The sequence below is a fragment of the Cyanistes caeruleus genome, chromosome 5 (genome assembly GCF_971803275.1).
Source record: "Cyanistes caeruleus chromosome 5, bCyaCae1.hap1.1, whole genome shotgun sequence".
NCBI lineage: Eukaryota > Metazoa > Chordata > Aves > Passeriformes > Paridae > Cyanistes > Cyanistes caeruleus.
Window position 1 is genome coordinate 80,057,771 of NC_141705.1, and position 21,610 is coordinate 80,079,380.

Here is a 21,610-nt window from a genome sequence, read left to right on the forward strand (position 1 = left end):
AAAACCCTCAACACTGTTTTGCATCGTTTGGAAACAAGCTGCACCTAAGATTACAACACAACACTACGTGCTGTGCTATTTATGTAATTGTTTTCCCAGAAAACACCTGTTTTTCTCTCATTATTTGTATTTGGAAGCAGATTATTTATGTCAGGAAGCAAAAAGGTGCAGTAGAAGGTTGCCTTCCTGGAAGCAGTGTCCTGCTTGCTTTCTCTGAGGTTGTGTCAAGAGGCTTCCAGCATCCTACAGTCCCTTCCTATGGCCAAGTGCCTTCAGGCTGCTTTCTGCTCTTTCATGCCAGGTCAATTCAATTCAGCCTTGCTCTTTGCTGCCTTGCCATTCTGCACACCAGCATTGTTTTAGGTGCTCTGGACACTACATTAGTTGCACATTTTCATGAGAACATTGTGAAGCTCTCTTCAGTTCTCTGTATGGATTCTTTTAAGCACCACAAGAGGATGAAAAAAAAAAGCCAACCCCAACATTCCAAATTCAGGTACAAGCAGCAGTGCATGCAGGTGCTGTTGCCCATTTTGAGTGATGATGTCCAGATTATTTTAAACACATCACCTAAAACGTTGGCTTTCATTCTAATGTGTCATTATATCCACTCAGATAAATTCATTTGTCCATCTCAATGATATTGCTTGTTTCAGCTTGCTTGGTTTTAATTTGGGCCTGAGCTGCTCTGTAATCATTTGTTCAAGTTTATGACATTACACATTGTTGACTAATAGCTTCATTTTGCTGAGTTTCCATTTATTACTGTCAGTATTACAGCAGGATTTAAATTTTTGTAACTTGCCTATCCTAGCATGAATGTAATTTCATTGACGTTTAACACTGATCCTGAAGGCTTCTCTTTGACTGTTTGTCACCCCAAGATCAAATACTTTCGCTGCTGACTTTTAAAATCAATTATAATCTTGCAGGATTTGGCTCAGAGGATAACCTAAAGTGAAAGGCAGGGAGTCTTAGGAGAGAAAGTTTCCAACATGAGATTGATTTTTCATGTGCAGAAACAAAAAGGTCTGCTAAAGGGAAAAAAAACCAAATAAATCCAAACTCCCCAAACCAAAGAAAAAAATCTTCAACTCAGAGTCAAGTCTTTTCTATGACACTTGAAAAATATGTGTAAATCTGGTTTTCAGTCACTGAAATTTTAGAATCTGGTGTAAAATAATTAAATATGCATCCATATTTAATTAATTTTAATTTAATTAAATCAAATATTTATTAAATACTATGAAAACATGCACGTCAGAAATATTTAAACTACAATTTATCATTTTAAAAACAACATTCCTCTCTCTGCTTTCCAGTATTCACAGTTTTATAAGCTGGATCTCCAAGTTCAATAAAAATATTGAGGAAAAACCAAGTGCTGTGCTGGGTGATTTTCCATCAATAGATAACCAGATAAAAGCCTTCACTTTCAGAGTCATTCCCTGTCTGTATAAATGACAAATACAGATTAATGGAATCCTCAGAAAAAGAATAATACAGTATCTTAATGGAATGAGCAAATGTTGCCTTGAAAATACCCTTTCACACTATGAACCATAATTGTTCTTTAAATTCCCAGGGAGAGCATACATTTGCCTCCCACTCTGAATTAGGCTGAAAAACATTTTAAGGTACCAAATTTGAAAATTGCTGGAGGAATTATTCACATATGGCTAAGCAGGAGGGCCACTAAAACCAGATTAAAAGTAAATGTATTGAAAGGCAGATTTTAACAGCTTATTGAATAATCACATAAAACAGACATGAAAATGCACGATCTTGCGTAGGGATTCTCTGTGATTGCTGTTGTTTGCCCAATAACTGGGAGGATCTGGGGGAAAGGCAAAGCCAGAAAGCAGAAACTTGTGAGGGGAAGTAACACTGGGGAAGGTGGAGGAGCTGCAGACAGAAAAGTTGCCAAAGTTAAGGCGAGGCCAGATGGGCTGGCAGAGAGGCCCAAGGTAGTAATTGCTTACCTGGGAGTGTGTGTGAGCCAGGATGTGCAGGATTGCCCTTTCCTTGTCTTTCCCAGCTGCACAGTGCTCCAGGTATCCTGTCCCCAGCCCTTCTCTCTCCTCCCCATGCTGAGAACCTCCGTGCAAATGAGAAAATAGCCATTACAGGAGCAAGCCAGCCTCTCCTGGGGGACACGGGGTCACCTTTCCAGATGCATCAGTTTCTGAACTATTAACACACAATTTTACCCAAAAATGGCATCTCAAGGTATTTTCCTAACGCCAAAGTTTTCTTCAGAAAATTCAGTATTGGGTTCTGCTTTAACCACAATTTATTATATTAAACAGGACAACACATTTTGCTTTAAAAACAGTGATTGTCAACTGCATTTTCTTAGAATATTTCCACCTGGGAATTCAGACATTTTTGGCACAAGAACTTCAACTTGCTGCAGAGTTGTGCATGTCATTATTTAGTTACACACATTCCAATTATTTCATCCTGGGAGAGGGATTTCTCAGCCCCACAGAGCAAATTGGAGGCCAGGCAATATTGGCAGTAGGAAGGCTCATGATTGAAAGAAAAGGAACCAGTTCACTTGCAGGAATGCAGCGTGTAAGAGCAATCTAAAATGCTAAATATGCCAAAATGTGTTTCCAAATCAATGTTCTTTGAAATCTCCGTGTGCCAAAGGCAGATGTTAACATTTTAGTCTTTATGGAAATATAAACAAACATTGAGATATCCAAAGGGAGGAAAACGTGCAATTTTCTCTCATCTGCTTGCATCTACTCCCCATTTTAGGACAGAGCCTAAGTAATAGAGGTCCTTACCAGTGAGGCTAAGGGTAAAAGACTTAAAAACTTATAATTTGAACTCCACAGGAAAAGTTAGTGTGACTCACATGAACCTGGAGAACCTTATCAGTGCAATGAAAATTCTACCTGGGGTAGAACCTTTGTAATTGAAATCTAAATACAGATAAATATATGTATAATGTAACTGTTCATGCACATACAAGCCACTAAAAGCAAAATCACAAAGATGTTCTGTTGTCAGAGCCCAGCATTAATTTACTTTCCAATTCCAGTCAATTTGTTATCACAAATGCTCTCAATTAAAATGTTTTATTTGATACAGGGGGAATTAAAACAATCTTTTTATTCTGATGATAGAGATGCACTTAGCAGAATATAAAATAGTGATTTAATGGCTACTTAATGGTCTGAAGCTTTAAATGAACAAATCATAAATTAAGGCTTTTGTAGCCTTTTATGCTTTCCCCTTTGGATCTTAAAAAAAACAATTTGCATTCATTATGTAGGTCTGATATAGAATACCTTGCTCCCCAGTGACATTCAGCTGCATTCCAGTATTTGTCACGAGAGTGAGCTTGACACTGCTGCTTTTGGAAGAGCTCCTAGTTTAAGGTGTGGGACATCTCCTTGGGTCAGAATGATTTCTAACTTCTGCAGGTGACTCTGAGACTGCCTCAACACCTGACTGAATCACTCTAAATCCATTGTTTTGTTTGCAGTTCACTTCATCATTTCAGACCAGCCAGTGGGGATGGATCTTTGAAACCCGCTATGGAAACTGAGCACAGAACATGGGTAGGTAATGGTAAGTTTGCAGTGAGACTTTATGAAAGAAATTCCTTCCCAGAAGTGTTGGCAAGCACTGCTACTTGAATTAGATCCATGAGTCAGTCTCCTTTTCTTCCTGAGTCACTGCTGATTACAACACATCAGTAATTTAGCAGTTAGAAAAAAAAAAGCCCTTAAAAATAACAAGCACTCACACATATATTTATGTGAGTATTTAAAGACTCATCTTGGGTTAAAAATATAATTTTTTGATTAAAGTATTTGGAGTGGAAAAAAAAAATATGAAAAGAAAAAGAACATCCCTAAGTGTTTTCTCTCTGCATATAGTCTGAACTTCTAAAACTGAATTTATTGTATTTTCTTTTCCAAATATGTAATTCAGTGTGTTCTACAAGCAGAAAGTTTTAAAATACCACTACCTAAAGGAAACATAACTGTTCTAACAATTTTATTCCATTCCCTGGGGATTTTTTCCCTCTTCTGGGCATCCTGTGCTAATCTCTTTCCGTTTAGGTAGCTGCCAGAAGGGCGTGTTCAGCTGCCTCAGTGGTGCCACAAACGGGCACTGTCTGTTTGCTGAGCCCACCCCTAATGTGGCATCGTTAGTGCTCACCCTGTTCTTACAGGCACTGTCATCTCCAGGTCATTTCTGCCTCCTGTGCACTTTCCTCCCATTAAGAAGCTGGGTTTGCAATAATTCTCCCCTGACCAATTACTTTTGGAAGCACCATTGTGCTTTTCCTCTTGTTGCTGCTCTTAGATCCATTTTCAGCTTTTTCTATGTCTAGAGCCTACCAGGATTATATAATGACAATATCAGTAGCTCAAATGGTACCTGAGAGCTTACATCCTCCTATTTCAAAACCTCATTATATTTTTAAAAAATAATAAATAACCCTATTTTAATGTCACAGAAATTTATATGTGAATCCTCTGTCACAAAAAAACCTGGTCCAGCTGCCTCTGGGACTTTCAGCACAGTAAATAGATGGCATCAACAAAACAAGCTCAACCAAACAACATAATTCTCCACTTTTCAGAGGGGTAAAAAAAACTGCAGCAGCAGCAGCAGCAGCAGCACGTCATGCAGTCTGATTTTTGATTAAAGAACCAAAACAAACCGGTGAAAAAACAACAAAACTTATTATTAGGCCTTCGGAAATCCACCTGCTTACACTCTTCGCATCACCTGTTAGGAACTTTGATATTTTAAATTATTTGGTCTGTGGTAGCCCACACAAAGAAATTTGCATAAAAATCAAGTGTTACTAAATGTTCTGACCAGCATTCATTCAATTTTGCTGAATTCACAGATCTCCAGTTGTGGAACAGACTAAATTAGAGAAGTGACAGCTGAACTACTATTGGGCTGTTAATGCACACCAGTCCCGTGAATGAGTTTTCTGGCGAGGTTAAAGCTTAACTAACTTTTTACACTAAGAAAGCCTAACTGCATATTTTGTGACTTCCAGATCACTTCCATGTGCTGTGCTTCTTTAGGCATGCTGTCCTTGCTTCTCCTGGTGAGGTAGCCAAGAAAATGTTGTGTCCAGACACTGAATGTGTCTTCAGATAGCCACTGAATTTACTACTGAGTAAAAGCAAGTAAAAGTATTTCTAAATTAAAATAATGCATGTAATGACACCCTAGCACAGAAGATTTCTTGCAGTCAGGAGGAAATTTTGTATAATGATACAATATAGATGGTGTAATAAATGCTACATGAGAAGCCAAAATTATAGGGCTCTTCATCTGAATCTCAGGAGTACTGTGTTCTCAAAATACAGAGAATTAACCCTAAAAGACCCCAAAGCTCTCCCTAGCAAGCTGTACTTTCACAGTGAGTTTCTCCCAGAGCTGCTGCTTTCTGTCTGAGTTTCTTCTCCTTTCCATCTATCTACTCTGCCCCTAATGCCTTCTACTTTGATCATTCCTCTTTCCTCTGAGTTTGGGTTATCTCAGCATCCACGTTATACAGAGACTTTTAAAGCACTGGGACACATCCAAGGGGTTCAGATATTCTGACATGTGGGTTTTTTGCATGGAAAGTTCTGCAATTACCACAGCAGCTGATTCTTCAAGAGAGAGAAGATCCTTCATGGTGACTGAGAAGAGCCAAAGTGCTCTCATGCAAACAGCTCCATTTACTGATTTACCCCAAAGTTGCTGGAATTCTTTCTGCACACTGAATATCCCTGTGTTCTGCACAGTTTAAAAGGAGCACTGCTACCTCCCAAGTTGCTTATGAGCCAATAGAAAACACCACTGAAGCAGGTCCTACCTTTAGGCCAGGCCTTTTCTGGAACAATTGTGCATCCCAATTTCAGGGGAATCTGACTTCCCAGCCGTGATGCTGCTCCAGCACGGAGTCAGACCATGCCTGGGAACTCCTCCCTGGTTCCACAGGGAAAACACAAGCTGCAAAATCCTGGCTCCGGTAGAATCTTGGCAGGAAATTCTAGAAATCAAGAGAGCATTGTAAAAGCAAGCTTTTCCATCTAAATTTTCAATATTACTATTTAATTTGCAAGTTCTCTGCCAAATACTCTTTCATGCAAGTCCATTTGCATTTTTCTGCTCAAGATTGACTCAACAGAGGAATAAGAATATTCTAAGAAGTCACCAAACACGAGAATGGTAGAAAGCCAATTAATAGTTTAAAAACTGCCAAGGATTGATATAAACATAAGGAGGAAACAACAAAGTGCTCCAATGAAAAGTTCTGACCAAGAACTCTTTCAAACACATTGTGGATTTGCAAGCAGATGTTGAGGTGCAGCAGAGAATACTAAAAGCATTCCAGCTCTTATCTAGCTGTACAAAAAATGTCTATTCACTTTTTAATCCTATATCTTCAATATTTTCCATTTCTGAAATATGCAGGTTTATAACAGAGTGCATCAAGATTTTTTTGATACTTATGGTAACATCAAATCTCCACTAATCAGTGAAAGAAATACATCATCAGTAATAAAAATACTCATTCCTTGAGGTACTGAAGCCATATCACTGTGAAGAGATAAAAATATCATAGTGAATATATTTTACTTGTACAGATTTCTACAATACCAGGCAAATTTATGAACAAGATAATTTTTATAGGCCGTATTTAGCATTTCCTTTGCCAATTATATTGTACAATTTGGGTATTTCACTAAACATAAAGCAAAAACAAGCTGTGTGCACAGACGTGTGAGTATAAATACATATGTACCTAAATCCTTATCAGCGTTTTAGAGTTTGATATTGTCAATTTTAAGGCTTTTATATCATCAGTGTTTTACAATAACAGCACAAGGGAGAACCACTCTAGTAGCTCTACACCAGGAGCTTTAAATTTGGTTAAAAACATTCTGGTTTAGGTTGTGTTTTATAATTAATATTAATATTACTGTTTTCCAAGGGATAAAATTGGGGCAACAATCAGTAGCTCACAAAAAGTATTTGAAAGTCACCAGTCTTCCAGTTTTTACAAATGTCAGCATATAAATTACCAGGCACTTAAAGCAAAAAGCTACTGATACAACAAAAGAAAACATAGAACTACCTAAAATATTCTGTGAGCATTTGCAAGTGATTACTGCCAAAAAAGGGATCAGTACAAATATTCTTCACACACACAGAAAAGACAATACATAAAATTGCACTTCAGAGCCCTGTATGTGTTTCAGCCGGTGACAGGCTTACTGAAGTTTAGCTAAAATCTTCTTTTAAAAAAACAGAAACTGACATGAATACTGGAAAATTTTTATAAAGGATCTCAGGATTTTGACTGACACAGTTTTTGACACGGATTTTAAGATCAATATCAATATTAATGACAACTTCTGTAAAGGAAGATATTCTGAATTGAATACATAGAAATGGAAGCATCTTCAAAAAAAATAGTTTATGTTCCATCACAAGCCATTATTCAATTGAAGTGTGTTAGGCTGCTTTACTTCACAACCCACTACATAAGTTTAATTTCAGTGCTTACTACTTTTCCTGTTGTGAAAAGAAGGCAAGGTTTCAAAAGTTACTGATGAACATTCAAACATGGAAACAACACAATTAGTTTAAGTTCTACTACCCTGCTCCTGTCCCTTTGTGAGGAGTCACTGAATTTAGACAGAGTGACAAATCAAAGGAAGTGCAATTAGACATTCAAATACAAAATTCCCACCAAGTTTTGACGTTGCTACTATTGCTGTATCGCCAGAAAGCAAATTGTTCTCCTATAAATCTCTCAAATCTGTGCTCAGAGTGAGGGAAAAAATATGCTGAACAACCAGCAAGAGATACACTGAGCTGGATTTATTCAGGGAGCTCCACCATCAGCCAAGGCATTTGGGATCAGAATAAACACCTTGCTCAAGAAGCCTGCACAGCGTGTGCTCTCGCTGGTGCCTCCCAGGGCTCTGAAATGGCATCTGACAAGCACTAGGCTCCATTTTTCATAAATATTTTGATAGCTTCTTTCCTCCGTGATTGCTTCCCGCGAGCCTCGAGTGAATGAAAAAGAACAGACTTGCAGCTAAGTCATGACTGAATTTTTTCATGAGCTTACATAAAACAGGTGCTTAGCAGTGAAAAAGGATGTTTAATAGAAGCTGTGGGAGTATTTCTTCATTCACAGGTCCGTGTCCTTCACCAGACACTGCTGAAGCTCTGGCATTTTGGATTCTTTAACAACAGCTCAGCATTTGGCTGGTCAGTAACTCACTCACCTGCCTGTTTTCCTAAAGGAAAAAAAAAAGCCCAAATATTGGGGTTTTTTTTCCTTCTTCTTATAGCAGGCTAAAAATAAATTGCCATTCTTATCTTTGCAGACAGTCACAAAACTCCATGTAAAAAAACTATATCCGAAAAAATCTTCACTTACAGTAACTTAATTGATATGTCAATTTTGAGAGTGCTCCAGTTGTGTAATTCAGGATACTACAGAAAAAGTCCTAGATAATGGGCAAGAATATTTCACAAACATGTCCATATTCCACTTTAGAAATTTTAAGTAAACAGGAAATTATCCACTTTTTAAATTATTATTATTATTATTTGCTTGAGAGATTTATGAGTTTGTATCTAGTACTTGGGTCAAAAGTTTAAACATAAGTTAGAAAAAATCCAATATAAATTTTTGCAAGATTTTTTTAAGGCAAATAGATGGGTTTCTGTCCCTGAATTCCTTTAAGTATTGATTCTATTCCACCTACACAAAGTCCTGCATTACTCAAGGCATAACACAGTTATCGCAAACATAGTTTTTAGACTTGAGAAATGCATATTTTCAAATTGATCTTCCATGATCAAATAACAATCTAAAAAAAAAAAAGCTACAGCTTTCCAAATTGATTTCCGCTGTTCTAACCTTTTGCAAATGAGTTATTTGGTACCTTTTCCTGTTTTGCCTCGAAATATCTGCCAGGCTTGGAAAGACAGTGCACAACTGCATCATCAGGATACAGCTGTTCACTCTGAGGCCTCAATCCTGAGCCATTAACATCAGTGAAAGGTTTTTATTGATTTCAGTGGATGGCAGAACAAGCTGTATTGTACCCAGGATATGTTGCAAATTGCATTTGATGTGCTCTGGCTTTTTCCCTTCAGATACCTGTGTGATCATAGGGGAAGACAGTTTAGCTTATTTTCTAACTGATTTTTAGAAGAGAGGGCTTTTTTTTCCAAACAATTGCCTAAACTGAGTTTCTTCTGATAGCAAATCGGTTCTAAGGAGCAGAAATTTCTCTACTTCTGTTTCTTTTTCAGTTCATCAGCTCTCTCTCAGGGCCTCTCACAAGGATGTTCAGTAGAACCTCGAGAGACTCTGAAGATCCTGCACTGCTGAGGAGTGAAAGTGAGGTAAATGAGGGAATGCATTCATGACCTTTGTTGTTCCAAGTTCCTAATAAGCTGCTTGCAGAAAATGAATTTTTAGCTTTCCCACTGAATCAGTTTAATTCCTTCCCACTTTCTAAATGAATGGGATATGTGTGAGGGAGTGGTGGCTCCTGTTGCAGCCTACACAAATGTGGTACCATCCGTGGTGGGTACAGGTAACAGCACATTTTACACGGCTCGGCAGCGACGGCAATTCCACATTCCTGCCCACTTTGCACCTGTGTTAATGCCACTTCCAAAGCTATTAAACAGGTGCCTGTGCCCAGAGTGAGTCCTGCCTGCTTGGATATGAGAGATGAGAGCCACAGTCTTTATTGCTTTCCTCCTTGGGACACTGATATCCTAAGTAGGTGCTTTTCTCGCTCATGCCTCACCTGAAGGTGTTCTCAGCTTCAGCTCAGTGAGGCTTTATTGGCCTGAAAATACTCACACTAAAGATGCCAAACTGAATTCCTAATGTCCAGATTCTCAAAGATATAAAAGGTGAGGGACACACATGAACAGGCAACACACTTTTTGGGTTAGTCTACAGAAGTCTGGCTTGCAATTTTCCATACTTCCATTCAAATAAAAAGAAGAGTTAATGACTGCTCTAATGTTGCTTTGCTTTCTCTTCACCTGGAAGCGATAAACATGCTTACTTTGTAAACTTAACTCTGGAATTCTCAGTCCTAATCTTTTCTAGTTTGAATTTCCCTTGACAGGGTTTAAATTTCAGGGTATGATGCCTGAAAGGTCTCTTCCTGCAGTACTGAACAGTCTCCAGGGACAGGGCCATAGCCAGACACATTGGGCCAAAGGCAGAAATTAACAGCAAGTCCTCACGGGGGTCGTGCCCCCTCCTCCCATTGCCACCTCTGGGTTTTTACTGATTTTTCTCATGTACTCATCCAAGTATTTTCTCCACCTTAAGTGGAGCTGCTCTGCAACTTTATCCCTGGTTGGTGGTTCCTATTTACATCTATCACTATAATACTATTGGCTACTTCAGGACAAATTCCTCAATCCTTTTTGTTTTGAAAAACTTTCCAAAGCAAAAGTAAAAACTAGAATGCTGTGGCTGCTGCTTGTCATTCTGCTCTGTGATGGGCCAAACCCATCAGAAACCTGAGCTGCAACTCTCAGGCTGTTGTCTACCTACCGTCTTCTGAAGTGCTTCTCCTCAGACCTGTGGTATTCTCAGGCATCAAACTGGACAACTTTCTCTTCTTCCCAACTTTAATATCCACTGAAGACACATCAGTGACCTGAAGTTCTGAGCTCAAGGGCAACAGCAACAGCATTTGGTTCCTGCAACACTTTGGGAATTTTGCCACTTCATTTATTTAACTATTTTTTTGGTAGAACATGTCAGTCAGATGAAAACCAGTAACATGCTAAATTGCAAAATAATTTGAGTGAAGGTTTGTGTTTTAATTAATTGAAACAAAAAACCAAAGAAAACTAGGAAAAAAGTACTAAGCCTTATCTTTTCCTTCAGTGTTACAGAAAATAATAACTAAAACAATTCTCTCTGAGTCATCTTGAATTAAAATGCTTTAGGTTTTGAATTTAGCAGCCAAAGAGATAAATCACTTCTGAGGAGCACTGAAGAGCAGCAAAAGAAATGTTATGTTACCCTTAATCCTCCAATGTCATGTTCCCCTTAATCCTCCAATGTCAACCATCCTGATTATTTTCTTTTTGTATATGCTTTAAAATACAAGTACATAAATTTTTCTCTAAAAGACCCTCTGTATATATATAAATCATAGCTGTGAGTTGTAAGAACCCACAAATAAAGAGACAATTTTGAGTAAGGGAATATTTTGGCACATACGTTCATTGCATCTTTTACATTTTGCCTAACATAAACATCATTTCTGTTTCTTCCTTGGGTAAAAACTGTAGGCACACACAGAGATGGAATTTTGTGCTTTTAAGGTCTATACAAAAGAGATAGAGGCATTTGCCAAAGGTTAAATATTCCTTATCGGCCTCAACCTCTGTTATTGATCTGGAGATTTATGGCTAAAACTGAGTAAATGATGTGACCTTCAACTAGAGCTCCTTGGATTTAAAAGGTAACTTGACTCAGACCTATTTTATATTTTATTTCATTAGATATTTATATTTTGACTTCTTACCACGTGACTTGTGTTTTGAGGGAGAGGGTAAAAGGGACACATTGCAATTAAAGCTGAAAACTCACAGCACTCTCTGTCATCTAGCTCGAGGTGGGCCACAGACATTTTGGCCTGATTTTTTTTTTAATGCTTTCACAATCCCACAAAGGTCCCTACAAACACTTAAGGTATTCAAAGGCTCTTATACAATGCAGTAGGCACCTGACAATTCTGCTGATGTGTTTATTCCATAAAGTGGTGAGCTACTCTAAGAAATCTCAGAGGCCCATGGCTGAATTTTTTTAAGGAAATGAGTTGTTCTGATTGAAGATGGTTCACCTTTTAGAGCAACAACAGCTACAAAATGCCATGGTGCCACTGCAAGTCACTTTACACCCACCTAAGTGTGTGTGTGACACAACTGCCTGTGAGGGGAGAGACCAGAAAATACAATGTTTACTCACACTGACCCGATGGCTCTACCAAGCTGAGTGACGGCTCCCAGCAGAGCTGGGATCCAGTGGAAAGCTCTGCTTGGCCCCTCGAGCCACCCAATCCTCCAGCCCAGGGTTCCCTCTGGAACAAGGGAATAAGCCATTAAAAACTCCTGTGTATAGGGAATGTGTCTGCCTGAAAAATTAAATATGCATGATGCTGCGTTCTCCACAAGAGTTGGAAATGAAGTGTTGTAATAATGAAATATTAATATTTAAAGTAGAGAAGTACAACCTCAGAACACAATAAATCACACTAGAGTTTAGTCACCAGCAATAACCGTCCTGCATTTGTGGACTAAATTGGCTGATGTGAACAAGGGAAACAGGTAAGGACTCTATTTTTTTTTCCACATAGCTAAATTAAAATTAATTTTAAGTTTGATTTGCCTATGACAATGGCTTGACTGTGTTCTTAATGGCTATTGCTCACCTTAAGTGCAAAATTTGCTTATGGTTTAAAGCCAGCTCAATTATACTCAAAGAAACTTTCAAAATAAAGTTAAGAAAGAAAGTAGGTCTGGATGCTCCAGGAAGGTATTCAGGTGCTGCTGTATTTATCGTAGCACTGCTGGGATTTCAAGAGATCCCCTGTCAGTGTATCCATTATCTCTTAGCTCAGGATGTCATGGTTTACACGGCAAGAGCCCCGGCACGGCACAGAGCTCCGGTTTGAGGCGGTGCGGCTGGAGGCGTTTCCCTGGCTCTGCTGTGCACAGGCCGCTGCCTCTGCTCATGCAGACAGAGGGAATTAATCCAGCACATCCTCAGCAGCAGCATTAAGGCTTGGTTTGCACACAAGAAAGGATTATTGCCAATTTAAATAATTTTCTGCATCAGGCTTATCTCAGCAGTGTGACTCCTCGCAAGTTGTCACCTCCCAGCAGTAGGGAATGAGGAGATTAGACAAGGGCAACTGTTGTGGCCACCCAAAAAATGGATGGCTAAAATTAGCAGAATTAAATCCAACAGTGGGATGGCGAGCGGATAACTGAGGGAAGGAGAGGTTCTGTCTTCAGCTTCTTGCATAACATGAACTGAATGGATAAGAAGAAAACCTCCTGCTGACTTTGTAGTTTAGCCATCAGATTTGACAACAATTGCACAGAAATTTCACGGCAAGTTGAGATAAGAGCAACTAGAGCATGGTGTGGCTCTCAGTGATGGCTCGTGGATTAGAAACATCCAGCACTGTTGCTGAGTTGGTGGTTTTAGATGTTCTGCTCTGGGCTTCCAGGGACTTTGTGTAATACACAAGTTGTAGAATCCGAGCACTGAATAAAGCTACACCCGCAGAGATAGGAGGGGGCAGAAGTGATAAGGCTAAGGGAGGACAGAACCAGGATTAGACTAAAGAGACCAGGATTAACCTTGGAGCAAGAGGCAGATACAGCTGGACTCAGCATAATAGTGATAAAATCATCATCATTGTCACAGAAGAGAAGTGTCTGGATTTAAAAAAAAACACAATCAAGAAATGTCAGCAACAGGCACTCTGAAAAACAGAGAGAAAATCAGGAAGGGGAATATGGAGAACACTCTGAATGCAGCCTTTTGGAAGGTAATAGCTGTTGTTAGAGCTGTCAGCTATAAACCAGTCAGAAGACAGATGCACTTGAAATGTCTTGTCCAATAAAGATCCCAAATGTCACTCAAAATGATCAGACTATTTGTTACAGACTGTAATGGAAACATGAAAGAAGGCATGGGATGACAGAAGAGAGACAGATGGACTGTTTGCTACATGTCATTTAATATCAATCAGTGACAAGAATTTATTAACACAGTTGCTGCTTTAATGCATTGAACAAGCTTAAAAACATTCAATGCACTGGATGGTAAGTGATAATTAAAATGCACGTCACAAGGCTTCAAAAGCTGTAATAGTCTGCTGAAAATATCCAGTATAATTTATTTATCAAAAAAACCTCCAAAACCATAAGAATAGACCTCACTTGGTTTTTGAAGAATTAAGGCTGTTTCTCTACCAGTAGCCACTGGAAGGTGAACTCAACATCTACATTATATTGATGATACAGGTTTCTGCTCTTCCTTCACCTAACTCTGCTTGTTCCCATAACTTTTAAGCATGATCCTTGCAAGGGAGCTAATGGAAGCAGGACAGAACGACTGCCAACAGAAGAGACTGAGCAGAGCTCTCAGGGAGGCAACACCAAGCTGCTGATATCTCAAATACCATGTGTTTTCCCAAGCATAAATATCTTTCTATTCATGTACCCTTATTTCTCAAAGCAGCTCTAATCCATCAGCACTGAGGAGTATCCCATGACATATATTGCTTCTAGGAGAAATTCACCCAACTATAAATACTTATTTTTGTTCTAAAATACAAGAATCTAAATAGCATTGTCCATTTTTACCATAAATGAAGAATACAAGTATATATATACACATTATATACTTTTGTAACAGTTTAAATTGTTTTATATAATTATGAAAATCCTAAATTTCTCTCAAACTGTCATCTTTTCATGGAAGTCCAGTAGCAAAAAATTCCAGCTATTTCAGTAGTGATCCCAAAGATACTTTGGTGTCAAAAGAGAGAGACTATTTCCAGAAAATAAGAAACCATAAAAAGAGGATAAGGGGCCCTTTTCCATCCTGCTCCTTCTCCCACTATTCACAGCCTGCTAATGAAGCCTTTCAGCAATGTTTATACACTAAGACACTTAAAAACTAAAAGGCAGAAAACAAAATCTCAAACACATATTCCAGTGGGATGCTTGAGATGGAAAATTTAAAACCCTTGCAATTTGCCACAAGGAGATATTTTTGTTATCGTACTGACACTGACAGAAGATTTAATGTTTGCCATCTCTGTAAAATCATTTAATCAGCTCAATTCTCTGTACACAACACCAAATCTGCCTGACAGACACTACCCTGACCCACAGCTATGAAGAATGAGGGGAGATATTATATTCAAATGTACACTCAGAAATACACAAACTGAGGCTCTGGCCTTTTTGTCCAAGCCCAGTTGCTTGGCAACTCACGGAAGCTTTTTTAAGAACATTTTCTGAAAGTAAGGCCCCCTTGTTTAAGAACAGAGTTTGGGGGTTTGAAATGGAGGAGTTTTTAGTAGCTGACAGGCAGCAATAATTCTTAAGGAGAAAATTCACTCTCCCACTGAAAACTTTTCCCTCATTTCAGAAGGCAGGAATTAATTCCTGGTTGCTGCCTTTCCTGCTCCTTTTTCTTTTCAAGCCAATACTGATCAGGATCTCCTGGCATTTCCCTGCCCTGCCTCTGAGTGAGGAAGGAGCCAGCCATGTTCACGGGCTCCAATTGCACCTCCTCTCCACACGATCCTTCCAGGAGCGCTGGTGAGGAATGACAAACGGCGTCCATAATACGCCGCGTCACCGGAGCCCTAATCAAATTAGACTTACTGCCTTTGCAATCACAAGTGGCTCTTCATGTTTTACGTCCCAGCACAATTTGAGTCAAGTTGGCTTGCCAGAACATTGCTCCCGTCCTCATAAAAGTATATGACAGCTCTAACAAGCATTTGGGGAGCAGGCAGGTGCGGCACGATGCGGGCACGGCAGCTCCAATGAAAACACACACCGGGGCTGTTTGCCTGGCTAAAAACTGGAACTCCCATTAGCCAGCCAGACAAACACCAACAGCAATCAATTAGAGGTGATTTGGATAAGGCATTCTGCAGGTGTATTGGATTAATTCTGGTCGCATTAGCTCAGTGATGCGCTAATTCTGTGTATTCCTTCAGACAGCACAGTGTGCCTTGCCTCGAACGTTAACGGCTGGGCTTTATTTCCTACCGTGAGCAATGAGAAAGGCAAAATGCTACCGAAATTTGTTGTGCCAAATGAAAAGGCTTGTGCTCAAGTGCTTACAAAATTGCAATTCAAAACCCAGGAAAGAAAGCAGTCTGAGATATACATCATTTACTGCTTGATTAAAACACTTACATAAGTCTTGAACCGTTGAGAATAATAAGTAGGTTCTCAGCGCATGATTTCTAATCCAATTATTTTTAAGAACTGCTAGAAATATAGCTAAGCATTATCACCTTTGCCCCAAAATCATGGCAGCAACACAGCAAATGAATAATTCAGGCAAGTAGTATTAGGAATTAGTTTATAACTATTCCATGAGACTCTACTATAATGTATCACATAATAAACAGAAATAAAAAGCTAAGTTTCACAACTGTCTCACCGGGTTGACACTTTGGGATGCAGTTTTACACGGAAGGATAAATATGTTATATAGGACTTGACTATTTGAAACTCATTGGAGAGAAAATTTATTATGGCTTCTAAACAATATTTGTGCTGTGCCATCTGAACAAACATTTTATAAATCTCAATGTTTTTGTAAACATTAAAAATTTTTAGCCTCAATCTGTTAGATTTCATTTCCCGATGCCTAATGAGCCTTGTTTTTCACCTTTACCATTACTGTTTTAGAGCAGGGCCAAGTTGGATCTGATACAAAGCATCCTAGCAGATCCCTCACCCACATATTTTGGTTAAATTTAGGTACCTTTAGCTCAAGGAAATGCTTTGGTTTAAACTATGTGACATTTCTCACTATTCTGTATTGAATGACGTACCCCAATTTGGCTACAAATTTTTACCAAAAAGAATGGAGAAAAGAAAGAAAAAGCAGAGTCTAATGTTCTGAGCAAAACCTATATTCTCAGAACTATATGAGTTTTAAGCATTTGCATCCAGTGGCATACAACACAGTTTAGCAAAACCAAAATCATCTGTGCCCAAAGGCCACCTCAGTGAAAAGAGTCCCAGTATCAATTTAAAATTATACCTGTGCTGGTACTGTCAGGGACCTCCAGATTTCTTCTTTTGCTCCACTTTTGCACAAAGAACAGTGCCCTGGAAAGGCAGCTTCAAGTAAAAGCCAGCTGCAGCAGCAGGGTCAGGCAGACACTGGGTCATTACTAGATCATGTCTTGCAGCTGGTGTGCTCACACAGGTGTAAGGAGGCAAGGAAGCAGCCTTTGGAGTGGGAACAGCTTTGATGAGAGACCAAAAGGAAGAAGAAAACTTCATGTGAAAAATCCCATAACTCTGTCACCACAGCACTTGGCTTTGAAACCAACATCTTACTCAATACTCCTTATTTTACAAGTAAATTGAAATTAATTCCTGCTGCAAAAACCCCACATTCCCTACTTTTTCTCTTCACAGACCTACTCACAAACAATAAAAATGCAGAAGAGATCAAAGCCAGGCTTCCCTGTATTCCTCCAAACTGACCTGAGAAACCTACAAGAACTGGACAGACAGTGGCTGAGCAAATCTCAGTGAAAAGGAATGTTAGCTGTTGTTTGTACTGTTATTAGTAAAATGTATTGTTTGGTGATAACTTCTGAACAAAAGGATCAGATCAGAACAAGGACATCAGAGGTTAAAAATGCAAAGTAATCTTCAATGGAATTAAAAACTCTAATTAAATGAAGTTGCTCAGTGATAGAAATGCTGCCCCTCAGTGATCTTTGGGAAATGTGCCGAGTTATGGTTCCATTTTTTATTAAACATTGTTAGACACTTACTCAGCTTGTGCCAGTTAAATGCTAAATGCAGTGAGTTATAGCATCCAGTAGCTGCGGTTCCAAAACCCTGACTGCTTCCAGAATTTTGCTGGAAACTCGTGTGATAGTGTACAAAGACTCTGAAGCACAGAAATTAGGGGATGGCTGTGTCCAGCTGTCACTGAAGTCATCGTGTCGACATCACTCATTCCACACATTACTCATGTCTCAGCCTTATTCCCTGCTCTGCAAACTTTTAGAGTCCAATCACACATTCCCTTATTTCTCACCACGGAAGGGTTAAGAGACCTACCCTGGAAGGAAATCAAATCCCTCAATGACACTTCCATATTTTGGCAATTCCATTTAATCAGGGTTAAAAGTTGGACCTCCAGAAATCATATTGGGGAGGACAATGTTACTTCTGTCTCTCTGAACCTGTTCCAGCCCTTCCCAACTATTCTCTGCATCCACAAGGACTAGATTTTCCAGTAAAAATACTGAGAAAAAGCACAACATCCACCACACACACCTTCTCCAAACACTCACCTTTTTTTTATTACAATTGTGAGGAAAAGCTGCATCATCCTTCCTCTTTTAGGCACAGATCAATTGAGAAGCACAGAAAGAATACAGAAATATTTACAAATTGCTAATATATTTTCCCATTTTAGTCCATCATTCCTTGGGAAAATGGCCAATGTCACACAGAAGAAGATGACATGGATACTTTAAGTCCACTTAACCCTGTATTTAACAAGTGAAAACTTGAATGCCAAACAATCTGAATAAATGCTGTTGGCATGACTTCTTTCAGGTATTTTATACGAATACAAAGACAAAATTTACAGATGACCCAAATTTTTTCAGGTAGCTCAAGAGTGGAGAAGATGTAGAATAAATCCATAGTGATCTAACAAGGCAGAAAACACAAACAATCAAAGGATATGAACACTGCATATGAGCTACTGCTTATGAGCAATCAATAAGCAATTATTAAAGTTAACCCACTTAAGAAGCAAATAAAAATACCAACTTGGAAAAAATTAAAAATACTTTAAAGTCAAATTGTACTTTATATGCAAAAAAAGATTCCCCATTCTCTGCAGAGGACAAAACAACTGCACCCTGAAATTGTTTCATAAACAGTCCATCTCCCATTTAGCTATTTGATTCACTTCTCAATTTCCTATTATTTATGTCAACATCCAGCTGTGGAACTTGTGCTGGCTAATTATAAGTTATCTCAAATATCTGATCCCAAGCAAAGATTAAATCTGTAATCATGGCAGTTCTTTCAATACTAATTCATGCCTAGACTTTTTTTTTAAAAGATCAAATCTAGAATCAAATTAATGGCTGTTTTAATTTACTCATTCTGTTCCCTGGCTCCATTTTCTTATTAAAGACATCAACTACTATTTCAACACTTGTCTGAGAAATGGCAATCTCTTGGGAAAATACATGTAAGTCTCTATGTGTTTCAGGATGACAAGGCACCAGCAAAATGAAAAGTTGTAAAAAGACTTCACCGTTCCCAGACTTCCGATTTCTTTGTCAAATATGACAGTAAAAAAAAAAAAATTAAATTAACATAATTCAAAAGTATTAGAAAATACCTACAACTTAAAAAGGAAGAAAGGATTTTAAAGCCTTCTACTGAGATGTCAAGAATGGAAGCTGTATTTTCAGACCTGCTGCAGGAGCTCTTCAGATGACATTATGCCCACACTACCATGTGCTTACCAAAAATCAAATCTATATGCTTTGGCATGTGGCAAACACCTAATGCAAGAATATGTTGAACTGTTTTTAAATTTGCAATGAACTATATTTCTCAGTTTAATGCCCACTCTAAAGAGAAATCTATGTTTGGTTGGTTGGGTTGGTTTTTTTTAATTTACCTTGAAATCTGCATACAAATCAACAGTTTACAGAACAATTTTATGAGCAAGGACAGTTCTCAACATCAGCAGATTTATGTCAAAGGCTGCCAACATATGAAGTCATTGAAGGAACAAATTTATATTTATCAGAAAATGAAACAATCTTGCAAACCTCTCTCCATTTAATCTCAGAAGTCCTGCTCTCCTGCCTATGATCCAAGCACCCATGGGGATTAAGAGCATTACAAGAAGAAACACTTCACCCAAACAAATTATTCTCTTACAAACACAGAAGAGAAAGAACACCAGATGTTCAAAAAGAATTGGGGGTAGGTTTAAGAATCAAAAAGGATGATGAATATGGACCATAAAATAAAGCATTAAGCAATGTGATAAGCATCTGTTGAGTAAGAACTCCAGTCTTTGTGTAGTTCTGTCTTCAAAGTGAATATAATGGGAAAATTTTTCAGTCAGAAAATACTGGTCCTTTTAAGAATGCTATTTTATGTGTTAATACGAATAATCACCTACTACCAAATAAAAAACTATTTATCTATGAAATAGAAGCCTTGGACTTTTATCAATTTATAAACAAATGGCTGCTTTTAAGGATATATAATCCAGAGGGGAAGCCATAAGTGATTTCACTTCGTGAGAAAACACAGAACCCTTGAAAAACACACACAGTACATTTCCATCCCAGGTTTTTCCACGGAGGATGTACAGCTCAGGATGGGCATTCCGGCATCACTGCTGCAGGGACCTCAGCTAAGGCTCAGAAACTTTTGTTAATAACAAATGTGACCTCCTCAGCATCTTCAAAGGCATTTATTTCAGTACATTTGCCTCGTACTGAAGTTTTGGATAGAGAAGAATTAAAATCTGATCATCTCGTCTTAAAATATCAGCAAACTCTGGGCTTCATCCTCAGTTCACCACATCCTTTCTCGTAAGGAAAGCAGAACCATACGGCATATGCTATTTTAACTGTTTTGCATATTAAATACAGAAGAGTTAATACTTCCTCTTTGTCCCTGTAGGAGACCAGAGGAACTACTGAGTGGCTCCAAGCAGCCAGGTGGGAAGTGTGGGGGGAACAGGGCTAGATCAGCATAGGTGGGATGTCACTGCTCTAGCCTCATTGCCTGAGCCTCAGTCAGCTTCTGTTCGCACACACAAATGGAGGCCTGACCCCACAGCCTGACACAAAATGGCAGAGTGACCCCACAGCCTGACACAAAATGGCGGAGTGACCCCACAGCCTGACACAAAATGGCAGAGTGACCCCACAGCCTGACACAAAATGGCGGAGTGACCCCACAGCCTGACACAAAATGGCGGAGTGACCTCACAGCCTGACACAAAATAGCGGAGTGACCCCACAGCCTGACACAAAATGGCGGAGTGACCCCACAGCCTGACACAAAATGGCGGAGTGACCCCACAGCCTGACACAAAATGGCGGAGTGACCCCACACACTCACGCAAAGTGGCGGAGTGACCCCACAGCCTGACACGAAATGGTGGAGGGTCCCACAGCCTGACACAGAATGGCGGAGTGACCCCACACACTCACGCAAAATGGTGGAGGGTCCCGCAGCCTGATACAAAATAGAAGAGTGCCCCGAAGACTCACACAAAATGGCAGAGTGACCCCACAGCCTGACACAAAATGGCGGCATGTCCCACAGCCTGACACAAAATGGCGGCATGTCCCACAGCCTGACACAAAATGGCGGAGTGACCCCACAGCCTGACACAAAATGGAGTAGTGACCCCAAAGACACACACAAAATGGCGGCATGTCCCACAGCCTGACACAAAATGGCAGGGTGTCCCACAGCCTGACACAAAATGGCAGGGTGTCCCACAGCCTGACAAGAAATGGGGGCTGTTTCCCGCTCCAGCCCTCACCCACCATTTCAGACCGATACCCCCATCTCCCCCCGGCGTTCCCCAGCATGTCGGGCTGTCCCCTCACCCAGTGGTGCCGTCTGTCCGTCCGTGTGGGCCCCGCAGGGACCAGCAAAGCGCAGCCGTGCCCGGGGAGCCCCAGGGGAGCGGAGCGAAGGACACGGCCGGGCTTCTGAGGGCTCCCCTGCCAGGGGTTTAGAGCCTGCTCAGAGCACGCTG

The 21,610-nt window shown here is 39.6% G+C and overlaps 2 long non-coding RNA genes across 3 annotated transcripts in view; both read right to left on the minus strand.

The window, feature by feature from the left end:
* The window catches only part of LOC111929003 (uncharacterized), a 32,524-nt gene extending 29,396 nt beyond the window's left edge, over positions 1–3,128 (minus strand). The window contains exon 1 of the long non-coding RNA XR_015286596.1: positions 1,983–3,128. This is a non-coding gene — a long non-coding RNA (uncharacterized LOC111929003). The remainder of the gene's footprint in view (positions 1–1,982) is intronic.
* Positions 3,129–5,999: 2,871 nt separating this feature from the next.
* LOC147653297 (uncharacterized) lies at positions 6,000–17,072 on the minus strand. Of its 2 annotated transcripts, none has more exons than XR_015286614.1 (2): positions 16,865–16,916; positions 6,000–6,028 (listed from the first exon to the last, which is right to left on the minus strand). It is a non-coding gene; the product is annotated as an uncharacterized LOC147653297 (long non-coding RNA). The 2 variants fall into 2 exon arrangements; XR_015286613.1 differs by lacking the exon at positions 6,000–6,028 and adding an exon at positions 10,323–12,131 and having other exon boundaries at positions 16,865–17,072.
* Positions 17,073–21,610: the final 4,538 nt, after the last annotated feature.